Below are 18,056 nucleotides of genomic sequence, written 5' to 3'. Positions count from 1 at the left end.
TTCAGGGCTCTCGCGAGGGGGCGACTTGGGCGAAGTGCTCGCCTAAAATTCCCAGACTTCGCCTATTTGTAACATCAAAGCGACATTCACTTCGCCGAAAATCTTAGCACATTGTAAATCTGTCAATCAGCGAGTATTTGGCCATTGTCAAATTAGTCAAAACATCGCAATAAGTCATTCGTACAAATTGGTAATCTCCTAATCTGATAATTGGGCCGTGTCATCCAATTACCAAAACATCGCCAGTAGGCGGAGCTATTGAAAGTTAACCAATCAGAATGTACATTGAGAAGACCCTGACCAAATGATATAAGTTCGTTAAAATGAGATAGAAAAGGCGACCTAATTATGAAAAATCGTGTCAAGCATTAAAAGTGATAAGTAAACAGAAAATTATGCAGCTGTTTTTCTTAACCAGAGGTAAGATCTTGCTGTGTAAACGCATATCTATGGTATCCACAAATGAAGCAGGTGTTTGAATTAATAGCTGAATGCTAAATTTGGCCTATGGTATACTTTAAAGTGCTTATGATTTAGCAGACTTCGTAAAATGTTTCTTCAAATCTGAGCTGATCACCTCAAAACTTGCAGAATTTCGACAAGTATTGTCATTTTTAGGAAATATATCGAATAAATAAAAAATCTGAATCGTAGGATTTCACAAGCATAAGCTCAACTATTTTTATTGTGAGATATGGCAATGTAACTTTTAAACTGTTAAAGATATGCCCTTAGAAATGTTCACAGTACTGTACTGGGGATAGCCATATTATTTACTGGGGATAGTTGCAAAGTTGAGAAATTTGTGTCCTGGTAATAGCATATAAAATGGGACAAAAATTGATAGTAACACTGTTAATATACAATATACATGTATATGTCTATTTCAAACTTTCAAATAATCTGCAAAAAGTGAGTGTAGAATTTGATAAGAAATTATTGAGTAAACTTTAGTTAACAATGAGTTTGATCCATGCTCTCCTAAATGAATGTATAAATGCAAGCTGTGTAAATATCAGGGTTGGTCACACTACATTCTTTTTCACTGAAATGAACGAACAGAGACCATTATTCTGTTCTAAGTAATACCAAAATCGACCCAAGCTAGGAACAAAGCTTTACGTGTTCCAAATTTGATCACAATATCTCATTCCCTACTGGCGACTTTCTGTTTGCAAAAACGTACCTACTTGATTTACAAAGCAATATGATGTATATGAATAGCAAACACCACAAAAATTCTACGGCCATATGTTTTGTGTTACTCAATAAATCAGATTACCGGCGTATTTCAAATATTTAGATATTGATGCTTGTGAAAAACACATCATGGTTAACTAATATGTACAATGAATGAAACAGTTTTAAGTGCATACAGATACAAAAAACAACAACAACATGTTTTTGCTCTCATCCCTCGATATGGACAACATCGAACAATTTCCGTCGAGCTCGCGTATAGATAAATAGTCGTAATCGTTATCACAGTCTCGTTATTCTAAATACATCGGTACTATTCTCAGTCCACTTAATAGCTATCCCCTGTGCAGCTATTTATTTGCTTCATCTATCCCCAGTACACTGCCAGGGCATCAAAAGGTATAAATATCTCCGTAACAACAAATATATCATATTGATATTTTACACATTACTAGGTCATGTAATAACAATGAAATCGCTCGATTCAGTTTTTATTCTTATTTTCAATTTGTTGATTTATGTTTGAAATCGTACCACATAAATGAACATTTGTGAGCGATCATGCAACTTTCGGAGAGAATTGGGCTATTATACAAAAGAGGAGACATATTTCCATCATAGTCGTATATTGCACAGTATCAAGTAATTAAAAACTCTTAGATATTGTTAAATATATCAACATTATCCACAAAAAAAGATAGAAAACTGACCATGTGTCAAAATCAAACGCTTATCAATTGATCAATTTTTTAACTATATCCGGTGTCCATTCCCACACAGTGTTTATGTAGAGAATACTTACAGTGATTTTCTCCTGTCACAGAACTTTACGATGTCAAAAAAAATCGGCGAGGTCGCCATTTTGTCAGAACAATTTTCCGAGTTAATTTTTCAACCTCCCATTATGTATTGGTAAATTTTTCATCAAGGACACTGATTTAAATGTCATTTGGTTTTTAAATGTTAGCATATTTAAAATTATTTAGCAAGAAACAAGTAAATAACAGCATAGCTGAATGTGACATTCGTACCCTATCCCTAACGTACCAAAACAAGATTCATCCCCCTACTATATTGACAGTTAATTTATAAGGTCATTTTGATTATTTCAAAACCTTAGCTGTCTTTTTTTTGTTTGTTTCATTTTAGATGCTTTTTTGAGATAAACTATGTGACATTGACGAATACACTTTTGCTGAGCCAAAAATGATACATTATTTAATGAACATTATTTAATGAACATTTTATATAGTTATAGCAATCAATTTTAATGTGAATATAAACTTAGGTGAATGGTATGGCATAGTTTTTGTATCAGGTGTTACAAGTATCACTTCTCCCTAAAGTCTCACCACTTCTCCTTAAATTGGCTGAAGGGAGAAGTCACTTCTCCCAAAATTTTCAGCCTAGTGAGAGCCCTGAGTTTGTTGTTTAGAAATAAATATCTCAACAGATCAGGGAGGTATTTTGAAAAATCTGAGATCTACTATCTGACTGATTTCCAGCAAAACTCCTTAGCTATGTTTTAAACATGACATGCTAGTCGACAGCTTTGGGCTACCAGGTTTTTTGCGATACTTGCGGAAACATACCAGGCTGTTTAATTTTTGGTATCACAATCACAGCTTCTTACCCAGATTAATAATATTTGTTATGTCACTTGCGTTTAAGATAAACCAACCCGAGAAAACGTTCATAAGTAGGCAGACTGTTTTGCTGGTAAATCATAAAGACTCATTACTAGTGATGGGCAGACATTTGTAACTCAGCGATGGGCGACCTCATCTTTTCATAATCGAATAATAAAAAATAAATTGCTTGAATCTAGTAAATTTCCAACTTTATACAGTGGCTGAGTGCAGTGACTTAGAACTAAGGGAAGGAACCGCTATTTGAGTTTTAACTGTACTTTCCTTAAGTTATTCTTTGTGTTCAAATCGCTCCAGACAGCAACCCCAATCTCAAAATATTTGATTACTATGGTAATCGGTCATCAAGGTGCTGGAAAAGTGCAAATTATTCCAGGGAAGTGATTAGGGTCATTGAAGCCCAGATTCTTATGAAACTAGGCTTGATCGACCATAGCTGTGCTCAAATATTTAAATGAACGTCAAAATCAGTCGATGTAAAAACAGTCAACTTAAGTAAACCTCACCATGAAATGTTCCCAGACTTCATAAACCTTGGAATATATTTTGTTTAAATTATTTTTAGAATTATTTAATGTGACAGAATAATACCTGTTTTCTGACTGAAGCATTAGAATTGAAATAATAATGAAAACTAAGGTCGTTATTGATATATATAGGGAAAGTGATGCCTTTGTGATACTGTCCGATCACTACTCATTACTGAATTACACACATGATGGCCTTTTCTTTGCAACCCTTATTGAGCCATTTGTATGGATTTCATTAAATAGCGCTTGTTTACTGACATCATAATGCATTATAACTCAGTTCAGTGTTGGCCATGCCTGTGAGGATTTTGAAATAATTTTGAATGAATGTTTGCAATGAAAAGGCAGGGTGAGCAAGACCAATGTCTGTAGGTCAAATTCTTTGTGATTTGGCTTGTCCGGGCTGTTATTTGGCCATGCATTAGGGGATTTTGAAATAACTAGGCAAAGATTTTTAACCATGAGAAATGACATGTCTCTTGCAAGACAAATGTCTGTAGGTCAAGGTCAAACTTGGAGGTCATTAGTAAACAATTTCTTGTATTTCGGCTTATTATACCGGAGTGAGCTTGTCGGTCGGTCTGTCTGTCGGTCGGTCAGTCGGTCTGTCGGTTTTCATGGTTTCCGGAAGATAACTCATGAACGGCTAGACAGATTTGAACAATTTTTGGTACAATGGTTTAACATCAGAACATACAGGTCAAGTTCGATATTGGGGCTGGTGGGGCCAAGGTCAAGGTCACTGTTACTAAAAATAGAAAAACGGTTCCGGGCGATAACTCATGAAAGGCTAGTTTTTCTTGTCAGCAGTGTAACTTCTAAATTACTGGACAGATTTAAATAAAACAATACATGCATGATAAAAGAAGATGCAGTGTGCAGTAAACTTGGAGTTATGGCCTCTTTTCAAAGGAATGGTTTGCCATTCCTGTGTCCAGGCGGCATTTGGGGGTACTCGTCACTCCTGTGACAGCTCTAGTTTGGTCTGTAACTTGGCCAGGTATTGCCTTTTGGGGGATTTTTATGACAAAAAAGTTCATCTTGAGAAGAGGGCATGTCAAATGTACCCATAATTATAGATGGGCTACAGGTCAAGGTCTCACTCAAATTAAGTTTCTTCTTTTTTACTTGTTTAATATCACTGCCGTGCATAAGAAGCCACTAACTTGCAATTTTATTAAAGGTCAACCAACAACCTTTGGACATTGTTGGCATTTCCCTGACACAAATTCTAGTCTTAATAAGTAAACATCTCCTCTGTATGTCATGTTGTTCTATGAGAATTATTTGTGGCCAAATGATAGTGGAAGATTTTATTTTTTTCTGTGGCTTAATTCTCTGTAGATGCATTTCGGCAAATGAGCCCACACAGTAGTTACGTAGAGTAGATTTCTGTTTGTCTAAATAATTTCATCATTTACTTCTCATCCATCACTATGCACTATGGGTGCAGCTGAACCTTACGTCATGAACCCGAACTTGAAATGAAGTTGACGTATAAACAGAAAAAGCGATTGAGTGGTATTGGGGATAGTTCAGTACACATTGACAAGATTTATATTATAATCAGGGTTCGAATTTAACTATGAGGAGCACTCGCAAAATTTTGCGAGTGCATTTTGAGGCAACTCGCAAAATGACAAATCAACTTGCAATTTTATTATTTGCTTTATTCCCTTATAATATTGTCTAATTAAAGTAGAAATTAACACCTAAGACATATTATGAATATTGAAAAGTATCAATCTTGAGGGACTCGACTACTAGAACTTGTTGATGGCTTATTCTATTTGGGGGGTATCAGTGCTCCAGCTAGCCCGTTTTTCAATGGCGCAGCGCCCGTGCCCCTTTTCTTACCGCCCTGCCCATTTTTTGAGTAGTGCCCTTTTCACAAATGCTCTATTAGCGCCAAATATCCCTTTAGTGCCCTTTTTAATATTGAAATCATTATAAAAGATTGACAGCCCTTAATCCGCTGTCATAATTGAGACAAATTACGTAATACTTATGATAATAGTGTTCCCGCTAGGTGTCACCATGCCCCCATTGATTGCTTAAAATATGCTGTACTGCCCTTTCATCTTCCCATGTGCCTTGACCAAGTCATATGACAGCTAATTGTGTATTTGTGTAGTGAGTAGACGACCTGTGTATTCATAATCGGTCATCTACTAATCCGATAATTAGGAAGAGCCAAATAGGGAAACATCGGCAGGAGGCGTGCCTATTGAATGTCAGCCAATCAGAATATACATTAAGAACTCGTTTAATCAATGATGAAAGTTCGTAAAATGCGATAGAAAATGCGAAGGGATGGTGAAAAATGTTGTCAAGCACAATTAAATCTTTTAAATAATTATGCCCCCTTTTGAAAAAAGTGGGGTATATTGTTTTGCACATGTCGGTCGGTCGGTCGGTCTGTCTGTCTGTCGGTCGGTCGGTCGGAATACCAAATGGTTTCCGATCAATAACTTGAGAACGCTTTGACCGAGGGACCTCATACTTGGTATGTGTATTGGTCATCACCAGCAGATGAACCCTATTGATTTTGAGGTCAGTGGGTCAAAGGTCAAGGTCAGTGTGACCTTTACATGAAAAACGGTTTCCGATCAATAACTTGAGAACGCTTTGACCCAGGAACCTCATACTTGGTAGGTGTATTGGTCATGACCAGCAGATGAACCCTATTGATTTTGAGGTCAGTGGGTCAAAGGTCAAGGTCAGTGTGACCTTAACATGAAAAACGGTTTCCGATCAATAACTTGAGAACGCTTTGACCCAGGGACCTCATACTAGGTAGGCTTATTGGTCATGACCAGCAGATGAACCCTATTGATTTTGAGGTCAGTGGGTCAAAGGTCAAGGTCAGTGTGACCTTTACATGAAAAACGGTTTCCGATCAATAACTTGAGAACGCTTTGACCCAGGAACCTCATACTTGGTAGGTGTATTGGTCATGACCAGCAGATGAACCCTATTGATTTTGAGGTCAAAGGTCAAGGTCAGTGTGACCTTAACATGAAAAACGGTTTCCGATCAATAACTTGAGAACGCTTTGACCCAGGGACCTCATACTAGGTAGGCTTATTGGTCATGACCAGCAGATGAACCCTATTGATTTTGAGGTCAGTGGGTCAAAGGTCAAGGTCAGTGTGACCTTTACATGAAAAACGGTTTCCGATCAATAACTTGAGAACGCTTTGACCCAGGAACCTCATACTTGGTAGGTGTATTGGTCATGACCAGCAGATGAACCCTATTGATTTTGAGGTCAGTGGGTCAAAGGTCAAGGTCAGTGTGACCTTAACATGAAAAACGGTTTCCGATCAATAACTTGAGAACGCTTTGACCCAGGGACCTCATACTAGGTAGGCTTATTGGTCATGACCAGCAGATGAACCCTATTGATTTTGAGGTCAGTGGGTCAAAGGTCAAGGTCAGTGTGACTGTAAGCTGAAAAAAGGTTTTCTGATTGTCCATATTTTATTTTCTTATATAGTAGACAGTAGAAATTTATATGTCACTAAATGCATGAGTTGAAGTATCAGTTTTCAGTGAACATCTAGTTTAATTATGCCCCCCTTCGAAGCAGAGGGGTTATATAATTGCTTTGCACATGTCGGTCGGTCTGTTGGAAGACCAAAGCTTGTCCGAGTGATAACTCAACAATTCCCGGACCTATGGTCATCAAACTTGACATGAAGATTAGGTATGACCAGTAGATGACCTGCCTCATATGCATCCAATGACAAATCAGCTGTCATTTCAGTCCATGCATATTTCATTCAATTGTCCAAATATTTCTGGCAACTTGGCGCTCAGGGGGCATAATGTTTGACAAACATCTCTTGTTGTTTATTGTATTGTATAGACGAGACTCGCCATTTTAAACATTGTTGATTTGAAGCAGACGGTCACTGCCGATATGTAAACATGAGAACAGTGGCGCTAACACAATCAAATACATCACTTTTTCAGTAAATGTTTTGAAAGTTTATTTGTTAAATAATCATGATGAAAATGTCTTTGTCACCCATAAAAATATGTTGATTCATTATGCTGCGTTTACCTATCATGTCTACGATCATGTTAAAATTCGCCGAAACCGCCATTTTGTCAGAACGATTTTCCGAGTTATTTTATCAGGGTTCTATGTTTTATAAGTTATTTTTTTAAACAAGGGCAGTGATTTTTTTGTCATTTTATTCTAAAACATCAGCATATTAAACATAATTTTACCAAAGACAATTAAATAACAGCCAGGCTGAATATAACATTCGTACCCAATCCCGATCGTACCAAACTAAGATTCGTCCCCTACATTTTTTGTGCATTTATTTATTTGATTGCTTCAAATGTTTAACTGTCTTTGTTTTTTTCTTCATTTTACATGATATTTAGGAGGTATATGTGACATCGCACGATAGAAGACTTAAAAGTACAATCATACTAACACAGACAAAAAGACAAATTTTAATTTTGATATTCAAACACACCCTTCTAAATTTTGAGAGAAAAACAACCCATTTTGTTAGAGTCTGAAAATCATGGAAAATGATTTAAATTGAGTATGAAAAAAAAACAAAACCTTGTGACAGGGGTGGACCCCTCTCACAACCACCCCCAATCGCCCCTATACGACTCATGTAGCTTGCCCTTTTCATAACTCCACCCTGCCCTTTTTAAATCCTGGCTGGAGCACTGGGGGTATGGAAAGACTCGTCTGATGCTGGCAGCTTTTTGATAACAAAGCTGTCCAATAATTTGACATTGTTCACTTTGTATATTTTAATACCCTCGCCATCGGGTAATTTGATACCCATTCAACAAGCACGCTACAGATTTCATTAGTCTATAAGTATTAAAAACAATAAAATAATAAATTTAAAATAAAAAAGCAACAGTAAATGTAGCGTGGATACTTTGGACCATGAAATATATCGATCAACGAAGTCTATTCATTTTGACAGTTGGGCGAAAATATATTCAAAGGATGATGGGGTTTACATAAAGTGCGCAAAAGCGCTAAATTTAGCCAATGATTGAGCTAGGTGATTACGTCATTCGTATTTACTTTGTATTATGCACGCCTCGGAGCATCCCGGAAAGATTCGAGATAAAACTCCGCCTTTTCCGTATTTGTTTTATTTTTGAAAACCTACTAGAGCGTGACTCCGTACTGTCTTCTTTATACCGGTAGTGTAAACATGCCACTTATAAGCTGTTTACACTCGACTACATAGCGGAATTAAGTTCATGTTTATTCTACTTTCCTTTTAACATTTTGTGGTCTAGAAAAAGCCACTCCCAGAATTTTGCGAGCTTGAATAAAAGTCACTCGCAATTTCCAAATGTCGCTCGCATTTTGCGAGTATGCGAGTCTAAATTCGAACCCTGATAATGTATTAAAAGAATTATTGTATATAATCTACTCTATCCCATGTCCATCGGAGACATTTTTCCTACATGCCCCATTGTTATGCCCATTCATAGAATGGGCGTGAATAGGATAGGATGTATTATAGTCTCATCTGCAGCATACGGATGAGCATTTGGTGCCCAGTATATTGTCCGATCAATAAGTTTAGAAGCTTTTGTCCAATCATCACCAAATTTAGTTAGAATGTGTATGGGCGGAATATTTTGGTAAGGTTCGATAACCGGAATTGTCAATTACGTTGCTCCATGATAATGATCCTTGATTTGGCAAAATGTGTATCTCTAAATTTGGCTTATCGTGCAATCACTAATTACCAAACTTGGTGTTTTTAAAAGAGGACAGGCATATTTTGGGATAGTTGTCAATCTTGTTATTATTTGCATCAAAGCTTTGTTAATCTTTCATTGCCAAAGCGAAAATAGATCAGATTAGCAATAATGAAAAACATCAATTCATCTTACAGAAATTGATAATGCTCTCATTAAAAAAATTAAAAAAATTATTATTATGTTTTAAATTGCTATGTTACATGCCTCAGAAACTTAATTAATCCAATTGTTTACTAATAATTGTTTTATATTAAAAAAAATAACCAAACCGTTCCATACTTTGATGTTTTTATTTTCTTATTTCTAAAAAAGTAAATCCGCTTTCAATTGCAACAATAACAAATCATGTTTTCACACAATTTGGTTACTATTCACTATCACCAGGGCTCTCAATAAGATTTGGTTGAACCAACCCAAAAATAATGTGAAGAGGTTCTTGCCCCATGACAATTAGTCCTGTCTTGCATTAGTCCTGTCTTGCTCTTTTTCATGTTTCGTACGTTGTTAAATTTGTTACCTGCGTAGTTAATGCACCAGTCAATTGTAACCACGCCCCCCCCCCCCCAGGTCCGGGGGTATACCCGGGATAGCCGGGGAAAGGGGCCATGTTTATACTTTCCAGGTGACCCCGCAGTGACGGGTGAATGCGGTGGTTTTGTCTTTGCGCCAAATATAGCGTGGAATGGGCCTTACCTAGAGTCCCTGGAGTGCATGGGTTTCACCATCAGTTTGTCAATGATCACATGATCAATGTGTGTGACTTGTTTGGACATACATTTTGTGGTCTACCCTGTAGAAGTGTGTGACTTGTTTGGACATACATTTTGTGGTCTACCTTGTAGAAGTGTGTGACTTGTTTGGACATACATTTTGTGGTCTACCCTGTAGAAGTGTGTGACTTGTTTGGACATACATTTAGTGGTCCACCCTTTAGAAGTGTGTGACTTGTTTGGACATACATTTAGTGGTCCACCTTGTAGATGGGAATGACTTGTTTGGACATACATTTAGTGGTCCACCCTGTAGAAGTGTGTGACTTGTTTGGACATACATTTAGTGGTCTACCCTGTAGAAGTGTGTGACTTGTTTGGACATACATTTAGTGGTCCACCCTGTAGAAGTGTGTGACTTGTTTGGACATACATTTAGTGGTCCACCTTGTAGATGGGAATGACTTGTTTGGACATACATTTAGTGGTCCACCCTGTAGAAGTGTGTGACTTGTTTGGACATACATTTAGTGGTCTACCCTGTAGAAGTGTGTGACTTGATTATTCAAATAAATCTTTATTCTTAAAATACAATGAAAAAAATATATGTAAGATTTATCAATTATGCAATTGATGTTTCCAATTAAATTGTTTACAAACATGGGGTGCCAGATTATACATATGTGTTTTATAGATGTGATGGTTATATTAAACTGGAAACAAGGCATAGCATACATGTGATAAATGTGTATATTAGTTGAGCCTTAAGTAATAGGTCATCTCACCAATAAAATATGATTTGTCCCTAAAACATGTCACATGACAAATTGTCTATTGATGTGACCTATTGTCCAGGTGTGGAGGCTGTGACACACCTGAGATCAATCCTGCCAGACACTCAACTATTGTAGCCTATTGATTGCTGCCTGTCTTACAATCAACATTGTGACTCACTCTTAAATCGTTGCTCTAGGTTCTCTGATGCATTTATATAAATAATACATGGTCAATGGGGCCTTTGTTGCTGTTGATTATCTACTCTCATTTTTATCAGATGCACTGCTTTCCTTCAATAATATTGGTAAAGCAAATGGTATCAGCTTTACAACAACTTTGCATACAGAACCAAACGAGCTTTTATTAATGTGACAAGTACACTTCTTCAACAACATGTGACATAGTAACATGTGGCAAATGGGATATTGACCAGGATTATGTTATAAATAAAGCCTGCTTTTTGGACTTAGTATTTCTTTAAAGTGTTTTTACTAGATATTGAGAAAGCCTGTTCCTGTGTTCAATTGAGACTGGATGATTTATCAGCTATTTTATGGTCAGGATTTTTTACAGATTCTAAAAGTGCAACATGACAGACTGCTTATACATGTACACAGGATAAAAAGTTCACCATATTAGAATACGTAATGATGTTTTCTCTGTTTTAAATATCTAGGCCTTGCTAGTGAGTGATAGATGATGCATTGCCAGTATGTCATTATAGGATGGTCGGGTACTCTCATCGCTGAATGACAATGACAGCCACCCTAGCTGCTGCACCCTGTTACTTGTCATTTATGTTTTATTGAAAGTTTATTGCTAGTAGTTGTTTATGTAGTCACCTTACATTATACGAAATTAGAAAATCATTCATTCACGATATAGTTGTGTACATAAACTAAAATGCCACAAAAAAGTAATCAGATAATAAATGAAATTGTTACCTACTGTGACCTACTCTTACATAAAAAAGCATCATTGAAGTTTTTACATGAAATTGTTACATACATTGTTACATCTATAAATGACAGTTAGTTAACCACTTTAATGTAAAATCTAGATATGATCAGTTTCTCATTAAGGCCACACCAAATTGATATTTCGTTCCGCGGATTTACCGCTCCTATTTTTTTTAAAACGTACAAAATTTGTTGATCGTCTCATGCTCTAAAGGATCATTATTTAAAGCAATCATTATGCAATAAAGCATGTGTATCTGAGACTGGTAGCGATTATATTGCGTAATTAGTGACTCGTTTTGAATGGAAATCGGAATGATCAACTTAGTACTATATTATTCAAGTCATAATACAAGGGAACAAAATTTTACCTCGTTACGACGATGCTGAAGATGGTAGGTCAACTTAACTGGAACATGAGTCATTGTTTGGTCCAAATTGATGTATCAAGCTCATTTTTGATCAAATTCTGACAAAACAACAGTTTTGAACAAATATCTTTTCACAAATAGCGATATAAACACTGGTCTGGATATACCTCAACATAAGTAAGCCTAAGTTTGTCACCTTATATTTGGTTTTTATTTACAGCATAATCCGGGATTGTAATGCACTTGTCGATTGTAACCACTGCCCCGCCAACCCCTCGCCATTGTTCCAGGGGTATACCGGGGACAGCAGAGGTGATGGGCTGTGTTTTTACCTTTCAGGTGGCCCCGCAGTGCCTCGTGAATGTGGTTTTGTCTTCATATTGAAAATAGTCGGGAATGGGCCTCTTATAGGTATTCGGGGTTGCGGGGCCATTTGGCAGGGATTTTACCAGCAGTGTTTTCATGCAGGTCGGGTATTTTACCCGGGTTTTGAGAGACCGGAAGTCAAAGTTCCCGCTATTCCGGACTTGGGGGGGGGGGGGGGGCATATACAATTGGCTGGTGCATAAAAACATCTAAATAACCAAAAAAAGTACTCTGAAAAATACCCTTGTTCTTTTGTTTTAATAAGCACATGCCATTGCATTTCCTGTGATAATCAAAATTTAGTTTATGTTATATGGAGTCTGATGTTTGATGATGCCTGTGTAAGTGATAATTTTTTACAAATCCGAAATCAATCCTAAGTTATGTCTAAATAGAGTTGCATATGATGTTAAACTGATTCAGGTAGATTTATATAAGTCGTTTCAAACTTTTTACTAAAAGCAGGGTTATTTATTATTATGAATGATCGTCATATTAAAGTATGTTTTAATCATATAAGAAATTAGAGTTATCCATATAATGTTTGTACTAAACACGGATGAATAAATAGTATGTATTCCGACATTTTCCCCAATGTCCATTAGAGGTTCAGTTGAAGATGGCATTAAAATGGGTTTAAGGGCAATTATTTTTAACAATCTTTCTTATTTATATTGAATATAAGGAAAAATATATTTTTCGCTCTTCGCTCGCTTCGGTTTTTATGAAAACTGACAATTTTTTATTTATTTTTTTCGCTTGCTCGCTCCAATTTTTTTTGGCTAAAATCCGAGGAACTAAGCATTAATTTGGTGTGGCCTAATGTCTTCATTGACTGGAAGCATGACATTTCCCTATGCTTTGCCAAGTTAGGGGGAAGATGATCGGAAAATTAATGATAAAACACAAGACTCTCATTTCTGCAATTGTGTAAATGAAGGACAATGCTGCCATTTAACGCTACTTTCTGCAATATGGTTTCTGCAGAACAGTTTAGTGTATTAAGAGGAAGCACAAAAGGTCTGTGTTCACAAATACATTCAGGTAGTGTGGTGTGTGCAGGCATTGTTGTGTGGGGGCATTGTTGTGAGGCTGGTAACCACATCAGCCATGTATGAAGATGAATGATCTGGATACCTCCTCCATGAGTCACACTCAATGTGACACAGATTTATAACTCCTTCATTCTCTCATACATCTCTTACTTTCATTTGTAAAAGAATAAGTTAGCTTTTCAAGTTATATAGGTTTTCTATTTAAGACATAGAATAATAATAAAAAAATATTAAGGGATAAACAACAAATGCGAAAACCATGCAGTTGAACTTTAGTGTAAAGAAATCTTCAATATAACTTTAGAACAACTCACATCTTTGAACCTTCATTTTGTTGTCAATCATGTAGAAGTGTTTGACTTGTTTGAACACACATTTGGTGGTCCACCCTGTTAAAGTGTGTGACTTGTTTGGACATACATTTGGTGTTCCACCCTGTAAAAGTGTTACTTGTTTGGACATACATTTTGTGGTCCACCTTGAAGATGTTTGTGACTTGTTTGGATATACATTTTGTGGTCCACCCTGTAGATGTGATTGACTTGTTTGGACATACATTCTGTGGTCCACCCTGTAGATGTGATTGACTTGTTTGGACATACATTTTGTGGTCCACCCTGTAGATGTGTGTGACTTGTTTGGACATACCTTTTGTGGTCCACCCTGTAGATGTGTGTGACTTGTTTGGACATACATTTAGTGGTCCACTGTAAAAAGGTGTGTGACCTGTTTGGACATACATTTAGTGGTCAACCTTGTAGATGTGTTTGACTTGTTTGGACATTCATTTTGTGGTCCACCTTGTAGATGGGAATGACTTGTTTTGACATACATTTTGTGGTCCACCCTGTAGATGGGATTGACTTGTTTGGACATACATCTTGTGGTCCACCCTGTAGGTGTGATTAACTTGTTTGGACATACATTTTGTGGTCCACCCTGTAGATGATTTTGACTTGTTTGGACATACATTTTGTGGTCCACCTTGTAGATGGGAATGACTTGTTTGAACATACATTTAGTGGTCTACCATGTAGATTTGAATGACTTGTTTGGACATACTTTTTGTGGTCCACCCTGTAGATGTGTTTGACTTGTTTGGACATACATTTAGAGGTCCACCTTGTAGATGTGTTTTACTTGCTTGGCCAAACATTTAGTGGTCCACCCTGTGGATGTGTTTGACTTGCTTGGACATACATTTAGTGGCCCATCATAAAAAGGTGTGTGTCTTGTTTTGGTATAAATTTAGTTGTTCACCCAGTAGATGGTAGTGACTTGTTTCACTTAAGATTTACATAAGGTAGAGAGCCCTATAGAAGAGTGTGACCGTTTTGACCTACATTTACAGGGTTTGAATTTAACTTTTTTTGATACTCGCAAATTTTTGCGAGTGCTCAAATTTTCAACTCGCAAAACCAGACACTCACTCGCATTTTTTAAGGCAAACCTTTATGTTTGCTAGGAAAAAGTATATATTTAATTGAAAACAATGGCTTAAGGTATAGTTTAATTGTTTTAATGAATGATCATGTAATTGTACAATAAACGATATCATCATATATGTAACACTGACAGTACGAACTGCGGAAGTCTGATCAGGCCAGTATTGGTCTGTGCAAAACGTTCCTTTCGTCATCTGTGTTGAGAGTCAATTTAATGTTCCACTCCCTCTTCCACATAGTAACAGTTTTAACGGACGAATTATTTCATTTTGGCTTCTTTTTTGGAACTGATTGATCATTGCCATCAGCCGTCGGCGATTTTAAAATCAACACGCTTAAAAAAACTTATCTTTTAGCTTGTCATCATTATACAGACTGTGTCTCGATACGATTATCGCTAAATACCGCCACCAAAAATGGAAACGAAAGACCAGTCTACAAAAATACATAGTAACGAGTACCTGCCACATAGTAACGAGTACCTGTCTGTGCGCATTAAGTTAATCTACATCATCAATTTCTGCGTGATTATGGGAAAACGAAAGTAGGCATTTCTAAAATTAGTTTTATATCTATTGTGCAGGAATTGATCATCGATTATGATCATATCTATTTCGAGGATTGCATATTTTCTGCAAATTTTGAACTCGCAAATTTTTGCGAGTGTCTTTAAATTCAACTCGCATATTTCAATTTTGGCTCGCATTTTGCGAGTGTGGGAGTGCTAAATTCGAACCCTGATTTAGTGCAACCCTCAGTGTTCTAAATAAGAACCGGCTGCCGGCCAAAATGGACAGTTCAAATGGCAATGGGGCCGGTTCAAATTTGAAAAAATAAATTAATTTTAAGTAGATTAAGTAGTAGCCGTTCGGTTACTTTACTAATTGAGACGGTTAAACCGAAACTTATTGAGAATCCTGAACCCTGTAATATTTGACATACAATTAGTGATCTGCCCTGTAATATATGACATACATTTAGTTGTCCGCCCTGTTATATCTGACATTCATTTAGTTATCCCCCTGTAACATTTGACATACATTTAGTGATCCACCCTGTAATATCTGACATTCATTAGTGATCCACCCTGTAATATCTGACAAACATTTAGTGGTCCACCCTGTAATATCTGACATACATTAAGTGGTCCCCCCTGTAACATTTGACATACATTTAGTGGTCCACCCTGTAATATTTGACATACAATTAGTGATCTGCCCTGTAATATATGACATACATTTAGTTGTCCGCCCTGTTATATCTGACATTCATTTAGTTATCCCCCTGTAACATCTGACATACATTTAGTGATCCACCCTGTAATATCTGACATTCATTTAGTGATCCACCCTGTAATATCTGACATACATTAAGTGGTTCCCCCCTGTAACATTTGACATACATTTAGTGGTCCACCCTGTAATATTTTACATACAATTAGTGATCCACCCTGTTATATCTGAAATACATTTAGTGGCCCACCCTGTAACATATGACATACATTTAGTGGTCCACCCTGTAATATTTGACATACATTTAGTGATAGCCCTGTAATATTTGACATACATTTAGTGGTCCACCCTGTAACATTTGACATACGTTTAGTGGTCCACCCTGTAATATTTGACATACGTTTAGTGGTCCACCCTGTAACATTTGACATACGTTTAGTGGTCCACCCTGTAACATTTGGCATTGACATACGTTTAGTGGTCCACCCTGTAACATTTGACATACGTTGAGTGGTCCACCCTGTAATATTTGATATACGTCTAGTGATCCGTCCTGTAATATTTGACTTACATTTAGTGGTCCACCCTGTAATATTTGACATACATTTGTTGGGCCACCCTGTCATATTTGACAAACACATGGTTGAATGTTTTATGTTTATGACGGAATTCCTTTTTTTCAGCCTTTACGGGTCGTTTTTCCAAATTGTATTAATCCGGGGAGATTTATCAGGGGTACGTAGGGGGGAGGTGGGGTTAATTGTCTGACTTTGTCTAAGAGACGATCATATTTTCCGAAAGAGAGATATTTCATTTTGAGGTTGACATTTTAATTCTAAAAATAGAAATGAAGAGTCACAGACTATTGAATACTCGTCAATCTCCGCCTTAATAGCCCCTGCAGCACAACGATACAGCTTGAACATAGTTAGAAATAGTCATTCATTTTAGAAAATAACCATGAGTGATTTTCAAATGCTTCCGTAGGTCACGTGCAATAGCTACACATTGCGGAATTGCACGAATAACTATGTCAACATTTTGCGACCTACAGCAAATTGATGGCAAAATAATAAACATGGAAAACTGTCAATTAAGGGCCTTGAGTATATTTAAACTTGGAACATAAAAAGATAAACAATGCTGTTTCTACACGAAGCTTACACTACCAAAGAGCTTGAACAGTCTGAGAAAAACAAATGGAGATGGCAGTGTCACTGTCAAAAGTACAGTAGATTCAAAGGGTTTATAGTGGAGCCTATTTCACTGTGACAAAGTATGCTATTATGTTGATGCAACATCTATTGAACATAATCTTTTTTTGTTTGACAAAAAATTGACAGTCTCTCAATTCACATATCTCCTGACCTCTATTTGCTGTTAAGTTTTGTGATTTGTCTACCCTGCCAGAGCACACAATATATCCAAGTGGCTTTGTGGTTGAAACTGTCAAAGTTGTGTCAGGAAAGGCTTTGAAATATTTAATCTCCGTCTTAATAGAAAGCTCAATTCCATGAGCTTCAAGGGGCCACTGGCCCTAGCCGCCCCCTGGCCCCCAGCAAATGTTTCATTTTTTTTTCAAATTCTATACTTTCACGCATGCAACATTTATGTAGAAGTATTGTTCACTGCTTACTGTCATCAACAGCTAATTAAGTTGCAAGAAAAGAACAGGGAAATTGCTATTCATGAAGTACTTCCACTTACGAGAAAGTTGGATTATACTAAGATGGATCGGATACTATGAAGTTGAACAATTAGTGTTTCAAGTGGACACATGTATACGTATACATTAAGCAAGTGTGAGTTCTGAGGCATATATTGGTCTTGATTTTTCCTGTAAATGTAGAAGCACACAATTCAAAACTTGCAGTGTCATTTTGTTTAAATTGTAAAAACAATAGGGGAAAGCTGGCAGTATCAGTTAGAAATGGTAAAAACAATAGGGCATAGTTGGCAGTATCATTAAGAGATGGTAAAAACAATAGGGCAT

At 36.8% G+C, this 18,056-nt stretch overlaps 1 protein-coding gene across 6 annotated transcripts in view; it reads left to right on the top strand.

Annotated features, from left to right (window-relative positions):
* LOC128227048 (C-myc promoter-binding protein-like) overlaps positions 1-18,056 on the top strand; it is a 54,951-nt gene that overhangs the window by 3,345 nt on the left and 33,550 nt on the right. Inside the window, exon 1 of one of the 6 annotated variants that reach the window (XM_052937240.1) lies at positions 11,050-11,191. The exons of 1 other annotated variant lie outside the window; for it this stretch is intronic. The gene's annotated coding sequence lies outside the window, so the exon portion shown is untranslated. Of the gene's footprint in view, positions 1-11,049; positions 11,280-17,904; positions 17,997-18,056 lie in introns of those variants that run through there. 4 more of the 6 variants (XM_052937239.1, XM_052937237.1, XM_052937241.1 and 1 more) reach the window with 4 other exon arrangements.

This window comes from Mya arenaria, chromosome 3, assembly GCF_026914265.1.
Source record: "Mya arenaria isolate MELC-2E11 chromosome 3, ASM2691426v1".
Classification (NCBI taxonomy): domain Eukaryota; kingdom Metazoa; phylum Mollusca; class Bivalvia; order Myida; family Myidae; genus Mya; species Mya arenaria.
Note: the sequence above shows the minus strand (reverse complement) of the source record. Positions and strands in the feature narration are given on the sequence as shown.